Below are 14,369 nucleotides of genomic sequence, written 5' to 3'. Positions count from 1 at the left end.
CCAGGCCTGTGGACACCTAAATTTCAGCCTTGTGGGCAGAAAACTAGCTGAGTCCACCTGGACTTCTGACCTATGAACTGTGAGAGAATAACTTCCTGTTGTTTTTAAGCTGTTAAATTTGTGATGGCAGCAATAGAAAACTGTTATATAAATCTAATGTGAAAAAGATTAGAACTGTGATTGCGTCTGTTAGGAGGGATTGACTGGGAAGGGACACTAATGCATTTTCTAGAATGAGGAAACAACTCTATACTTTGTTATGAGTGTGAGTTACATGAACATACCCTTCTGTCAAAAGTCATCAAATTGTGTAATTAGAAATTGTGCATATTAGTGTTGTAAATGTTACCTCACACACACATACACAAAACTGTAAATAAACCCTGAATTTTAATAGGTTTGTTTATTGTAGTGGTATGGATCAACAATTTTGAAACCTATGTGTTTATTAGGTATATTATTTAGGATATGATCAGAGAAGCAAAACTAAGGAATTTATAACTGGGAGCTGGATAAGCAGTCTGTGAGTCTGCTGAAGTCAGTCGGGCTGGCAGTTGGGAAGAGAAGATGGATGTGGAGTGTAGAGGAAGAAAATGAAACCCCTATCTACCTTTCACCAGATCCACATTGGTCTCTCTCCACCTCTAAGCCTCCAATACTGATGATGTAGATAATCTGTAAAAAAGATTTCAAGCTTCATAGCAGAACTGCACATGAACCTGACTCAGGATTCATAAAAGGTGAAGGAGGAGATCTCTCAGGACCTGAAGGAACTGGAGTCTCAGCTCTTGCCCTAAAGAGATCTGGTGGTAGCCAGAGAAACTAGAATGGGCTGCCATCCTATGCCAACGACTTGAGCCAGCAGACATCCCCCTGAACAGCACAGCACCTGGACTTCCAAGCTTAAACATACCTGATGCTTGACTTCCACCTCCCATATCTCATGCAAATTTTTCTTGTAGCCAATCCTAAATGAAAACTATGCAGGTTAGGCAATTCTGAGAAATGTAGTTCTATTTTAGCTGAATTCACACTACAAAATCACACAATTCCACTCCCTAAAAATGCCCTCTGCTACTTCTTTATAGCCAAAAACCTACCCCCACTCTTAACCCCTGGAAACCATTGATTTATTCCCCATCTCTAGAATTTTATCTTTAACAGAATATATAAATGGAATCATACCACATATAGAATTTTAGTCTGGCTTGTTTCATTTGGCATAATATATTTAAGATTCATCTATGTAACTGTGTGTGTCAATGGTTTGTTTCTTTTTAGTGGTGAGTAGTATTCCATTATATGGCTATGCCATGGTTTGTTAATCCATTCACTAATTGAAATATATTTGAGGGGTTTCCAGTTTTAAACAATTATTAATAAAGTTGCTATGAACATTAGCATACAGGATTTTGTCTAAACACAAGTTCTCATTTCTCTTGGGGAATTGCGTTGAAGTGGGATTGCTGGATCATATTGTAAATATATGTTTAACTTTAAAGGAAACTTGAAATGTTTTACAAAGTGGCTGTACCATTTTGCATTTCCACCAGCAATGTATGAGAGTTTCAGTTGATCTATGTACTTTCAAGCAGTTGGCATTGTCAAGATTTTGATTTCATTTTATTAAAAAAAAATTTATACATGCTAATAGGCATGTAGTGGTATCTAATTGTGGTTTTGCTTTGCATTTCCATAATGCATAATGAAGTTGACCATCTTTTCATGTACTCAGGAATAAAAACAAGTTGAATAAAAAGTTCTCAATAATCCTACCTTCTCAAGTCCTGTGTCAATTTTGTGTGTTCCATTGCCTTCAAACAACAGTTTCTATGTTTTGTTGTTATAGATCATGGCTGCAAAATAGTTCTTTTGTTCTCCTCATTTCTAAAGATGATTTGTTCACTCCTCTCCCCAACTTAACCTTCATTCTGGTTTTAACCATGCAACTTGCTTTGGCCAATGATATGTTAACATAACACAAGTGTGTGCTTAAAAAGTGCTTGCATGTTTGGGATTTATACTCTTGTGTCTTCCATGACCATGAAAAGAACTTACCCAGACTAGCCTGTTCTTTTCAGGAAGAGGATGAGAGACAAGTGAAGCTGAACTACTCTGACCGAGACCAGATTAATTCTGCTGACCTTTAGCCAACCTTCAAACATGTGAGCAAGCCCACTCAAAATTAGAATTCTTCAGGCAAGACTAGCATAGAGAAACCAACCTCCAGAAGACCCACAGGCATGACAATAATAAATTCTTACTGTTGTATACCAGGAAACTTATGGTTGTTTATTAAATACTTTTGTAGCAAATGGTCATTAATATATTTGTCTAATATTTTGTCATTTTGACTGACGGGCTATAAATTTTCTCATATATTTCTACTTTTTTTTTTGTGATCACTTTTTCATGTTTTACAGGTTCTCATAATGCTCTGGAATGGTTTGGAGAATGCATTTGCCCCAACCCTATGGAGTTTGCAAATTGTAAGCCATTTTTACATTTGATTTTTTTTGCAAGGTATTGTTAATTTGCATGCAAACATTTAAAGCACAAGCTAGGGGCTCAGATATCACTCTTGTGAGCTCTTTTCCATACATGGCCTAAGATAGGCTGCTCTTCTGACCATAACCCTAGGCTGATAAAGAGATTTTACCAATGCATTAATTTCCCGGCTTCCTATTTCTTATAAAGTCCAGTTCCAAATTCATGCAAGGCATAGGGCCTGTAGCCTCACCTCTTGCTCCTAGGTAGGTATTAAAATACCAACCTTTAACTTTCCTCCTTAGTGCAGTAGGCTGCACATGTCAGTTTCATAAAAAATACCAATCTCTAAATGTTATTCAGTTTTGATTTCATTATGGGTTCTGCTGCTTCAGTTCTTCCCCATAATTATAATTTCCCCTTTCTTTCTTTGTTTCTGTCCTTATAGACTTCCATGATTTTTAGCTCAGTGATAAGATTTTTAAAATGTTTTATACAGTATTTTATATTCTTGGGACTAAAAGAAGAAATGTGTTCATTATCTGTCATCTCGTCTAGAAGGCTAAGTCTAGCTTTTATATTTTAATTCTAAGAATATCCAGTAAATAAGACACATCATTGTGCTCCAAATTAAGTAAAAACACCTCATGAAAGATCAAAATTCCTTCCTCTAGTCCCAATTTCTTCTCCAGTTTCATCTCTGTTTACCATCCCTCTTTGCACATTATGCTCTAGTATTTATGATCATTCATTTCCTCATACATCATCCCCTGTCTTGATTCAGGGCCTTTATATATGCAGTAGCATCTACCTGAAACATTCTTGTCACCTTTCTTCATCTGATTTACTTCTATTTATCCCTCCAGTATCAGCTTAAATTATCACTTGCTCTAGAATGCTTTCCCCAACCCTAAACTAGGTCACTTACCTCTAGTATTATGTTCTTGTAACCCCTTTTAGTTCTCTTGCCATCACTTTATTATCATTACTTGTTCAATGTCTTTCCTATTACAGTTGACTCTTGAACAATGCGGGGGTTAGGGACACCCGGCTCTGTGCAGTTGAAAATTCGCGTATAACTTTTGATTCCCCAATTGTCCCTAATTCCGAGGAGGATTGGTTCCAGGACCGCGCCCCCCCCCCCCCCCCCCCCCCCCCCCCGCACGCCTCCACAGTTACTAATGTCTGTGAGTGCTCAAGTCCCTTATATAGAACAATGCTTATAGTTTGGTCCTCTACATCTGTGGATTTCCAACCACAGATCAAAAATACTGTTTTTGATCTGTGCTTGACTGAATCTGTGGATGTGAAACACAGGGATGTGGAAGGCAAACTGTATATTGAAAAAATCGGCATATAAATAGATCCACACAGTTCAAACATGGGTTGTTTCAAGGGTCAACTGCATATATAAGCTGATTCTTTATTATATTTACTTGTTGAGTGTCATTCAATGATAGAGTTTTGCAGTGGCAGAGACATAGTGTATCTTGTTCACTGCTTTATTCTCATTGCATATCACTTACCGCAGACATAATAAATAATGGTGAAATGACAGAGTGAATGAATCATACCTAACTTTTTAGTTACTAAGAGTGGATATAGGATTTACTTTGGAATTAGACTCAACATGAAAGAGCCTTGTATATGAACTCAGTGGAGTAGTCTTTCATTTGCTGTTAAATAACTCCATGATTATGGGTGTGTCTCTTAACTTATAGAAGCACAGTATCCTATTCTGAATTATAAAAATTATGAATTAGATCATTAAATGTCTTCTGTATCTCTAATGCTCAGTGTTCTCTATGTCTGGAGTGTCTAGGATCCCAAACTACCCAATTTATTCCCATAGAGCAAAATTTATTCCCTTTCAAAGTCAAGAAGGATATATAATTATTTTAAACAAATTTCTAAAACAAAAACAAAAACAAAAAAACAACAAAAAGATAAAACAAAACAGAAACAAAACAAAACAAAAACACAATTTCTCTACTTTGCAACACCAGTTTTTAGCCCTCAAGATGACTTTCTGTGAGAGATAAACAAATTCAATGAGTTATTGAGGAGTTCCCAGGAGCCTCCATGGGCCTCTATTGCTCTAACCCTCATATTCCTGTGAGACATTTCTCATTTTATTTCCAAGCAGTATCATCCAGCTGCTCCTTATGTTCTAGCCCAAAAGGGAATAAATCAGAAGCCAAACCCCTGAAATTACCAGAATTATCTGAAATGGTTCCAATTAGCACATTAGCAGCTCTGAAGCAGGATCATTTGCAGTAGATTCTGGGTCCTGCCCTAGGCCTAGAAAGACTCTTGAGAATGAGTCCTTTTGAGGTTCCATGAGTTGTGTGAGAATTGGGAGGGGATGTTTGGGGAACAGGGGAACCATTTCTAAGTCCACTTAAATGGATAATGAGTGAAGAGAATATTGTTTCCTATAGGGAAAACCAAGAGCAATCCAAATTTTACGTTACTGAGCCTCAGGGGCTCTAATAACTGCAGCCCCAAGTTGATTTCATATAAGTCTTATTTTCTTTTCCAAGATCCATCAAGATCTCTGAAGTCTGGAGAACCAGAGAATTTTTATAAAGTTTAAATTTCTTTTCTTAGACAAACACTATTTGATTCCCAAAGAGCCCAATGAATGGGCTAGAAAGGTGCTGAATATGTAGATAAATGCCCATCAGGTGCCTAGTGGCCTCCAACAAGATCATTAGCACAGACTCCACCAGAGGCACCCTTGGTTCTTCTTTCTTGATTTTCTGTACCTCTATCCCCACAATAGGAATGTTCCTCTGCTTTTGCTTTCCTTATTCATGAGTGCTTTGTCTGTTACCAATACCACAGATTTAGAGAATCCAAACAAAAAGATGGGAACACCAAGGTTGGAGCAACCAGGGGACATGATCATTGGAGGCATCTTTCCCATTTACATGACAGAGTCTTCACAAAGTTGAATTTCACTGCTGGGCCAATTAGACTGCACTCATCAAAGTGAGTAACTTAATAGGTTTTTACTGCTATCTAGCACTTGAAAGGAGATGATGAGGTGTATTTTCTAATGATATCCTCAAATATCCTGGCATACAGGTGTAGTCAGTAACTAATAACTACTTCTTTTTTTAAATATTATTAATATTAACATCCTGTCCTGTCTTTGAGTGAAGCTGTTGTCCTGCTCCACTGTGTTCAATGTACATATATTCCAGTACATATATTCTTGATTACATTTTTAACAAAAACTTATATGAATGATTTCTATACAAGTGAATTTTTTAAATTTAATTTTATTAGTTTCAAGTATATAGTACATTGGTTAGACATCTATATAAGTGGATTTTTAACAATTATTTTTATTCTTCTTCAAAAATTACAAGATGCATATTTACCACAACCTGTGAAACGATACCAAAAAAAAAATCCATAGTTTTTAGCTTTCACTTTTCATTTCTTCACTCATATCTTTGAGAGCACAGTAGTATATTATTCGACACCTTTCTTCAGTCTTAACCTTATACACACATCTGTACAAATGAATAGAATTTTAAATTTTATTTTACTGTTTATTTAATATCTATAAAAAGAAGAATTGTGCTATTTGCATTATTATGTAACTTGCTTTTCTCCTTTAATATCAGCTTTTAATTTTCCAGAAGACATTTGGAAAGTGGGATTGCTGGGCCAATATGAACATGTATTATTTACGTCAATAAAAATCACCAGAATACTTTTCACAAATATAGAAAGGAATATTTCTTCTTGTAATGTTGAGATAGTCAGTGGCTGTTAGTCAGTGCATGCCCACAAAAATTCCTCTCAAAAAATTTCCTAATTTGGCCTGCAGTTTTGAGGAAATAGTCTAATACCGCTGGTTGCTGGTCAAACTCTATTCTAGTAGTTCTCAGATTTTGGTGTGTATAAGAATAACTGAAATGCTTGTTAAAGTTTAGATCCCTTGGGCTCACCCCCAGAGCTTTTCCTTCAGTAAGCATGAAGAGGAATGCAGGAAACTGCATATTTATACTGCATATGCTACTTGATGTGATTGTTTCAATAGCTGTACTTTGAGGAACACTTTTCAACCCCATGGTACCATAAGTTCAAAAAATTTTGGTGGTCTGGTTCAATTTAAAGATGATGATTTAATGTAAGATAATATAATCAAGTTCTAAAATTCATCCTTAAATTAGACTTTGAAAAGTCAAATATGCATTTTGTAATCTCTAGGTTAATCATGAAAAGAACACTAAAAGATTGACTAGCTAACAATTTAGTACAAAGGACTAAATAAAATGATAAAAATATTTTAATCTAAATTTAGGAGGAATAAGGAGAGGAAAAAAAAAAAACATTTAATATGTTGGTCCAAGAAAGTTAGTATATCTAAATGTCAGCTATTAAACATAAAATTGACATACTAAATAAAAGATTCAGACTGTCAGGCTGCATAAAATAATTAACAATATGCTACTTTTAAGGGACACTTAGGGACACAGAGTGAAAATAAAATGACATACTTTGCAAATACTAATCAAGAGAAAACTGATGTAGTTATATCAATATAAAACAAGGTACAGAATAGAGCAATGAGTATTACTAAAGATAAAGACAGTTATTTCATAAAGATAAAAGGGCCAATCTAATAGGAAGACAGAAGATCTTAAATATGTATGCAACCAATAAAATATCTTCCAAATACAGCAAGAAAAAATTGACAAAGTTAAGCTCATCTCACAATAGCTGATAGAATGAGAAACAAAACAGACTATAAAAGCTTTGAACAATGCAAATAACTAACCTGACCTAATTGACATGTATGGAACACTGCCACCCAAATAACTGTAAAATGCATATTCTTTTCAAGTCCACATGAAACACTTATCAAAATAGACCATATGATAGGCCATGAAGCAATCTCAACAAGCTTCAATGGATTAAAGTAAAATATATTATATTCTCTGACCACAGTGGAATTAATCTAGAAATTAGTAACAAAAAAGATAATGAGGAAAAAAGCATCAACTTCCTAGAAATTAAACAATATACTTTTAAATAACCAAAGAGAAAAGAGGAAATAGAAATAAAAATTGGAAATATTTTGACTAAATAATAATGAAAATACAACATACCCAAATTTGTGGGATACAACTAAAGCAATATGTTAGAGAGATATCTCTAGCATTAAATTTTCTAAAAATAGAAAAGGTTGAAAACAAATTATCTCAGTTTTCACTGAAAGACCAGAAGCAAAAGCAAATTAAACACAAAGTAAAAGAAAATACATAATAAAGAACAGAAATTTTAAAATAGAAAGCAAATATACAATATAGGAAGTCAACAAAGCTAAGAGTTAACATCTTGCATATGACTGTGTTTGCAAAAAGAAACTGGAAGAACTCACAAGAAACTAATTATTACATGTTGGGGTTGAAAGGAATGAAGTCGATGGGGCAGGTGTAGAGGGCAGCTGTTCCCTGTATTTTGTTTTGATTTTTGAGCCATTACCTTTTCAAAAAATTTTCATATCCACCCAGTGCTATTCCAAACTGTACTGAATTTTGAGTCAAAAAGAAACATATGTACCCCAGTATACACTTATCAAAATATCTTTTCATGTTTTGAACCAGATAGGAAAAGTTAATAAAAGCTCTATAATTTTTAAAAATGACTATATATAAAGTCCACATTGCCCAGTTTGTTTGCACATCATTGTTAACCTGCACAAAATGGAATGTGATGGCCATGAGGCCTAGGAGTCATTAGCCGATTGGAAATGACTATTCCCAATGCATAATAACTGCAGGTTACAAAACAAGCAAACAATAACCTTGTCTTATTTAACATTTTGATATTTTTGTTCATCATTGCCTTTTTGCAATAATTTTGATTTTTAAAAATATTGCTTTACGATATTATTCATCTTGATTACTGTTTTTTTTTTTTTTGCACCCTCTTAAATTTTGCACCCAAAATGAATGCTTCACTTGCCTCACCCTAATTTCTACCTTGAACACATTATGTAGGACCATTCGGAGCTGGGAAAGTTGGAATGGGAGTTGATTCAGAGTAATTTTCATCATACCCAAGGAAAGTAAAGAATCTTTGTAGACATATGTATTTAAAAAATTTACTAAGGGACTGTACAGATATTGGTAGATGTAAGGAAATTTTAAAACTTAATTTGTAGTTTGTTTATTTACTTATTTTTTTTACCCAGAATTATAGCCTGGAGTTACTGGGTAATTTGGGTCTTAATCTTTGCAACTGAAGAAATCAACAAAGACATCTATTTGTTACTCAGTCTCACTCTAGGATTCTCCATTTGGGACTCTAGGAGCTCCATCTCAGGGTCCCTCCAGGGAACCATCAGCTTCCTGACTGGGTCGAAGAACCCAGTACCCGACTATTGCTGCCAAGCTTACCCTCCTCTCTTTGCTCTGACTAGGGAATCTCAATGAGCGCTGTCCATTCCCATGGCAAGATAACTTTCCCCAGGTGAGTAACGTGGAAGCCTGTTCTCATTTCTTATCATTCTTTACCCACCAGCCTGACTCTTCTCTTGGCAGTTTGAGCCTAAAGTCATAGTTCTTTCTCTCATTACAGAAAGCAGCCCCACTCAAAATATAAACAAGCATACGGGCATTCATTCATATAGATATAGCAAACATTTTCCTCAAAATATTATATTATCCTACTGCTAAATATCCAACTGGCATTCATCTTTCCGTTTTCCCCAACCCATCTTTAATTACTCAAATTATAAAATTTTTGCCAACATGAGAGTGGGTGAGGACAGGTGAAGATTCTTGCCATCCGTAATTGTAGGTAAGAAGGTCAGATAAAAGGAAAATTAGCCAGAGAAACCCTCCAACTTGCCCCACAGAATCAGAATGACATCTGTGGCATGTAGAATCCAACTCTAGACTGAATAATCTGAAAGTGCATCGACCTATATGGCATTAAGGTTTCAAGATGAATCTGAAAATCACAGAACGTGAGATTGGGAATCAATGTATTGATTTAGTATATTTATATTGAATATACAATTCTATAGGCAATATAACATTGGCTCAGTTTACTGGAGCCATCATTACTGGTGCTGCCTGATTACTATAAGTGACTGATCATGATTAAAAAGTAATATAATCCATACTTTCTATCAATGAAACATGACCTAAATATGTTGGGAAAAAATACTACAGGAATGAATATGATAGTGGACAATTTAGTGCAACTAAAACCAAGGGCTTTGAAAACTGGCAGAGATGAGTGCTTAGATAAGTATGAGTTAAACTTTGACTTTGATTAATTTTAATTTTGGATATTATTATGAGCAAAGAATAATAATAGTGGGTAATATTTATATAGTGCTTATTTTGTGTAAGGTATAATTCTAATCGCCTTACATATAATAGCTCATTTAATCCACATAACCATTGCTTAGGTACTATTATTCCCCCCATTTTAAGGATGAAGGTAAAAGCATAAAGTCACAACTCATCAGTGGCAGACCCATGACTTAAATTCAGGTAATCTGGCTCCAGAGTCTTTACTGTCTTTGTGTGTGCACGTGTGTGTGCGTGCATGCGTGCGTACACTCATGTAAAATACCCAGGTAGAGAGGAGGCAAGCTAATCTAAATATGGTTAAGGGTGAGGAAAAATAGTGATATAAATATACAGTGAAGGTGCTTCACAGAGTCACTTAACTTAAACAAATTTGACTATATGGACTAGGCCATATATTTTGGCTCTTATGCCAAAACTTTAACTGTAAGAATAAATTTCAGTATTTCTATATGCTTCTGTCAGAATTAACTTCTGATTTCTGAAAAAGATGAGTTCATTTTCCAGGTCAGTTATGCATCCACTGTAGTCAGCCTCAGTGGTAAAACTGAATTCCCTTCATTCCTAAGGACAATATCCAGTGACCAATCTTGGGCCCGGGGTGTGGCACACCTCCTAAGCTACTTCAACTGGACATGGGTGGACATCGTGACTCAAGATGATGATTTTAGAATCCAGGGGAACTCCCTATTGATCACTGAGCTAGAGAAAATGGGAGCCTGTAAGGAATTCCTAATTACCATTCCCACCTCCAAGTCCTGGGAGAACATAGAATACAACAAGGAACTGCTAAGGACGTCAACTTCAAAGGTCATTGTGATGTTTCTTATCAGCATCTCCCCCCATTTCTATGAGAGACTCTCAGAGAGTGATATGAAGGGGAAGGTATGGATAAAAAGCACTGTCCAAGAAAATGAACTTAAACAGTCTAACCTGGGCATGTACCAGACCATCAGCATCTTTAGATCCAAGGTCATAATTCCAAGCTTCTCAGAATTCCTTGATCAAATGGATCCTTCCAGAACATGTTCATGAAGACATTTTGGGAAGAAAATTTTAGGTGTAAGTGGCCAGGTCAAGAGCTTGGTTCTTAAAAATAGCACAGATACTGGAGAGGTCAAATTTTGCACAAGAACAGAGCATCTACAAAGACAGTACATGAGTGCTTTGGTACAAACTTATAATACATACACTTCTGTCTACAGCATTGCCCATGCTCTTCAAGACCTTTATTCATGGGATGATGGAATGAGGGCCTTTAGAAACAGGGCATACTCAAAAGACAAAGACGTCCAAACCTGGCAGGTGAGAAACTAAATAGCCTTCAGAGAGATTATTCAATACAGCAGGTCCTTGAATACATGTTTTGTTACAACATTGATGAGATGCTATAGGAACTTAACTTTGTTTATATCAATTAGCCTATGGTAAAATTGGTTTCATTATACATCATTTTGCTTCAAGTCACAGAACCTATTGACAACGTTAAGTAAGGACTCCTTGTTGTAGTAGGAGGTATCTGTTCTTCCAGCATGCTCATTTGCTGTTCCCATCCCCTGTTTTAAATGAGCATGATTATGGAATTGCAATGGGAAAATTAACTTCATGTATTCAATTTCCAGGTTAGACAATAGCAAGTAAGCCATTCTCTCTTCTGGTCCACTCAAGTTCAACAATACACTATCTCTGGCTGATAGACATTAAATACTCTTTCCTGCTAGACAAGTCACTTGCTTGATAGTATCAGAGGTGAAAGGGGATAAAAATAGGAGAGTAATTCCATCACCCAGGACCAAGAAGTCCTCCTGACATGATCCGGCTTTCAATCTCCCCATAAGTTAGAGAACTTAGAATAGGCTAATGGTACATAAAATAGCTGGAACTTTTATTTTGAGAGCAAGGATTTTTGAAGTTGAAGAATTCAAATATTATTCTTTCTGTGGTATGTTAGTCCAGGTCCTTCAAGAAGCAGATGCCAAGATGAGATGAAACATGGAAGGATTTTATCAGGAGACATGCTTATGAGAAAGGAAATAGGGTGGGAGCTTGTAAAGTATAGGGCTGGGGTGCAGGGCAGCCATCAGCCTAAGATGCAAGTCTAATCTTAAGTGCAGGAGAGGGGTGTGAAGGTCAGTAGGAAGCATCCTAGTCTGCCCTGAAGTTTAAGGAAAGTTTAGCAAAGCCCTTGGGGAGTCTATGAGCCAATGTCAGCTTACAAAAGAGTCCCATACCTTCCAGAGATAGGTCTGCCTTAGTGTCCCCGTGCACTCAATCAGTTGCAGGGAGCAGCTTCTGGGAGGCATGGATTCTGCAGGAAGGTGAAGAGACAGGGCCCCAGTCAACTGTTCCTTGTAGCAAAAGGTTTATGAGGCACATCCTCATTGCCACTACATGAGGCTTAAGAGAATATCTTGATGGACATTTAAGAGTATTAAGATGGATTTGTATAAAAATATTACAGATAACATAGAAAAATACATAGGATAAGTGTCTATCAATTTAGGTCAGGCCATAGCCTATATTCAAAAGTGGATTTTCATTGATAAGAAAGCTTCATAGTACAGAATTATTGAACTCAGTCATGCAGCTCAATGTATTTCCTTAATAACACACTACAATTTAGCCAAACTGTGTTTTGGATCCAGGCATGTTTTCATTGTGGTTGATTTCATAAGTTTAAGACAAAACATTTTTGCTCTCTAATCCCAGAAAAGAGTGAGGGCACTTGGGCTATGAATGGTGAAAAAGAGGAACATATTCTTGCCATCCTGGCCCTTAGTAGCAAGTTACATACTAATTCTGCAGACCAAGAATCTAGTCTACCTGCACAGTCTGCTGATGGTTCTTTCTCCACGGTGGGAAGTATAGAAGCAGGAACACAGGATTTCCACCAGTTCACTGGTCGTGCCAGCAGCCTGACCACAGAGGTATATGCATGGTGGTCCTAGAAAAGAGGACTACTGGATGGAAAGATGCAGTATTTTCCTCTGGGCCTGCTCCCACAAACTTAGCTCAGAAACACGTAAGGGAATCTTATAGTCTCTAGTCCCCATCACACTTCCAACCTACAAGTGACCTTGACTTCCAGCTTGTCCTGTACAACTGTATCTGAAGGGAGAAGAGAATCAGGGGTCTCAGTATCACTGGTAAATCTCTTCTGCAGCAGCAAGTTGCAGGAGCAGGAGCTACAATGATGTGCTGGCACGAACCTCAGGTACCAATACTGTGAGCTGCACTCTGAATGCTTAGAGTGAAGGCCACTGTGGGAAACTACATCAAGCCTGGGGTTTGGAACGCTACTGAACATGGACTCCAAGTTTATCCTCAGCCACTTCAGGCTTGAAAATATACTGGTGGGTGCCAGAGTTTGGGGTCATCAGGGTATGCTCAAAATTCCGTAAGTTCCACTAAGAGCCAGAAAGCCAGTGCTCACAGTTGCATAGATGCTATAGGTGCTATAGCTCTAGTAGCACAGAGTCCAGGAGAAAACACATAGTGCACAGAGGCTGATGTTTGAGAATGGCTTTAGGGCAGGGATAAGCAAGAATTGTCCATTGTTCAGGAAGCGAATTTCTGAACAATCCTTATGGAAAAGCCTGGAGTTTGAAGGCTGGGATAGGTAGACACTCATGGTTGACTTGGTACATGAGCTGCAAAATGTGGAGTCAATGAGCGATCCAAGGGACAATCTGTGGGTAAAACCAAAGTAGTAATGTATTTAGAAAAACTGAAATGCCAGTGCAGAGGTACTAGGCATAAGGCAGAACACAGGAACCTGGAGAAAGTGATTCAGAATAGAGCCTGGGGAGAGATGTCTTGTGGTGCAGAGGTATGGAGACAAGCATTTTACAGAGTATGCAAGGGGACTACAAAGCATGCTTTGCCAGCATAAGGATGGAAGGACTGGTTAATTCCAGGGAGGGATCAGTCATGTATGTATGTATGTATCTATCTATTTTTTTAAAGCCTACAGCACCTGGTATTCCTAGGTGGTCTCCCTTCCAAGTACTAACCAGGGCTGACCCTGCTTAGCTTCTGAGATCAGACAAGATGAGGTGCGTTCAGGGTGGCATGGCCATAGACATTGAGATCAGTCATTTAAATCACAAGTTCAAGGGAGTGGAACTAAGGTAGGGCCAATATCCAAGTGTAAAGGGGAAAATCCAGTCTTCCCCTCCTGTGATTCTTTCTCCTGTTTGTCTCCCTTACTACTCAAACAAAACACTTCACTTCTGGTCATGAAATACGTGGAGTTTTTCCCCCACAACAAGCTGGGTGCCCTACAGTATAACTCAGTTCTAACACTATCTACTTAGAGATAGTCTCAGTTCCCACAGGTTAAGGGCTCAGTCCTAGAAGACTGCTCTCACTCCACTTCAGATGTCAATCACAAGTAGTAGGTCTCCACGTTACCCACAACTTCTGTCTGATTTGGCTACAAATTGGAAATTCTCATGACCTCTACCTTAGGTTTGATTAATTTGTTAGAACAGCTCACAAAACTCAAGGAAACACATATTTAGGATTACTATTTTA

The 14,369-nt window shown here is 37.1% G+C and overlaps 1 pseudogene; it reads right to left on the bottom strand.

The window, feature by feature from the left end:
• Positions 1-13,797: 13,797 nt before the first annotated feature.
• Positions 13,798-13,916, bottom strand: LOC111734051 (annotated as a pseudogene).
• Between the last annotated feature and the right edge of the window lie 453 nt (positions 13,917-14,369).

Source organism: Pteropus vampyrus, unplaced genomic scaffold (assembly GCF_000151845.1).
Source record: "Pteropus vampyrus isolate Shadow unplaced genomic scaffold, Pvam_2.0 Scaffold739, whole genome shotgun sequence".
Taxonomy (NCBI): domain Eukaryota; kingdom Metazoa; phylum Chordata; class Mammalia; order Chiroptera; family Pteropodidae; genus Pteropus; species Pteropus vampyrus.
This window is presented reverse-complemented; position numbering and strand designations above follow the sequence as displayed.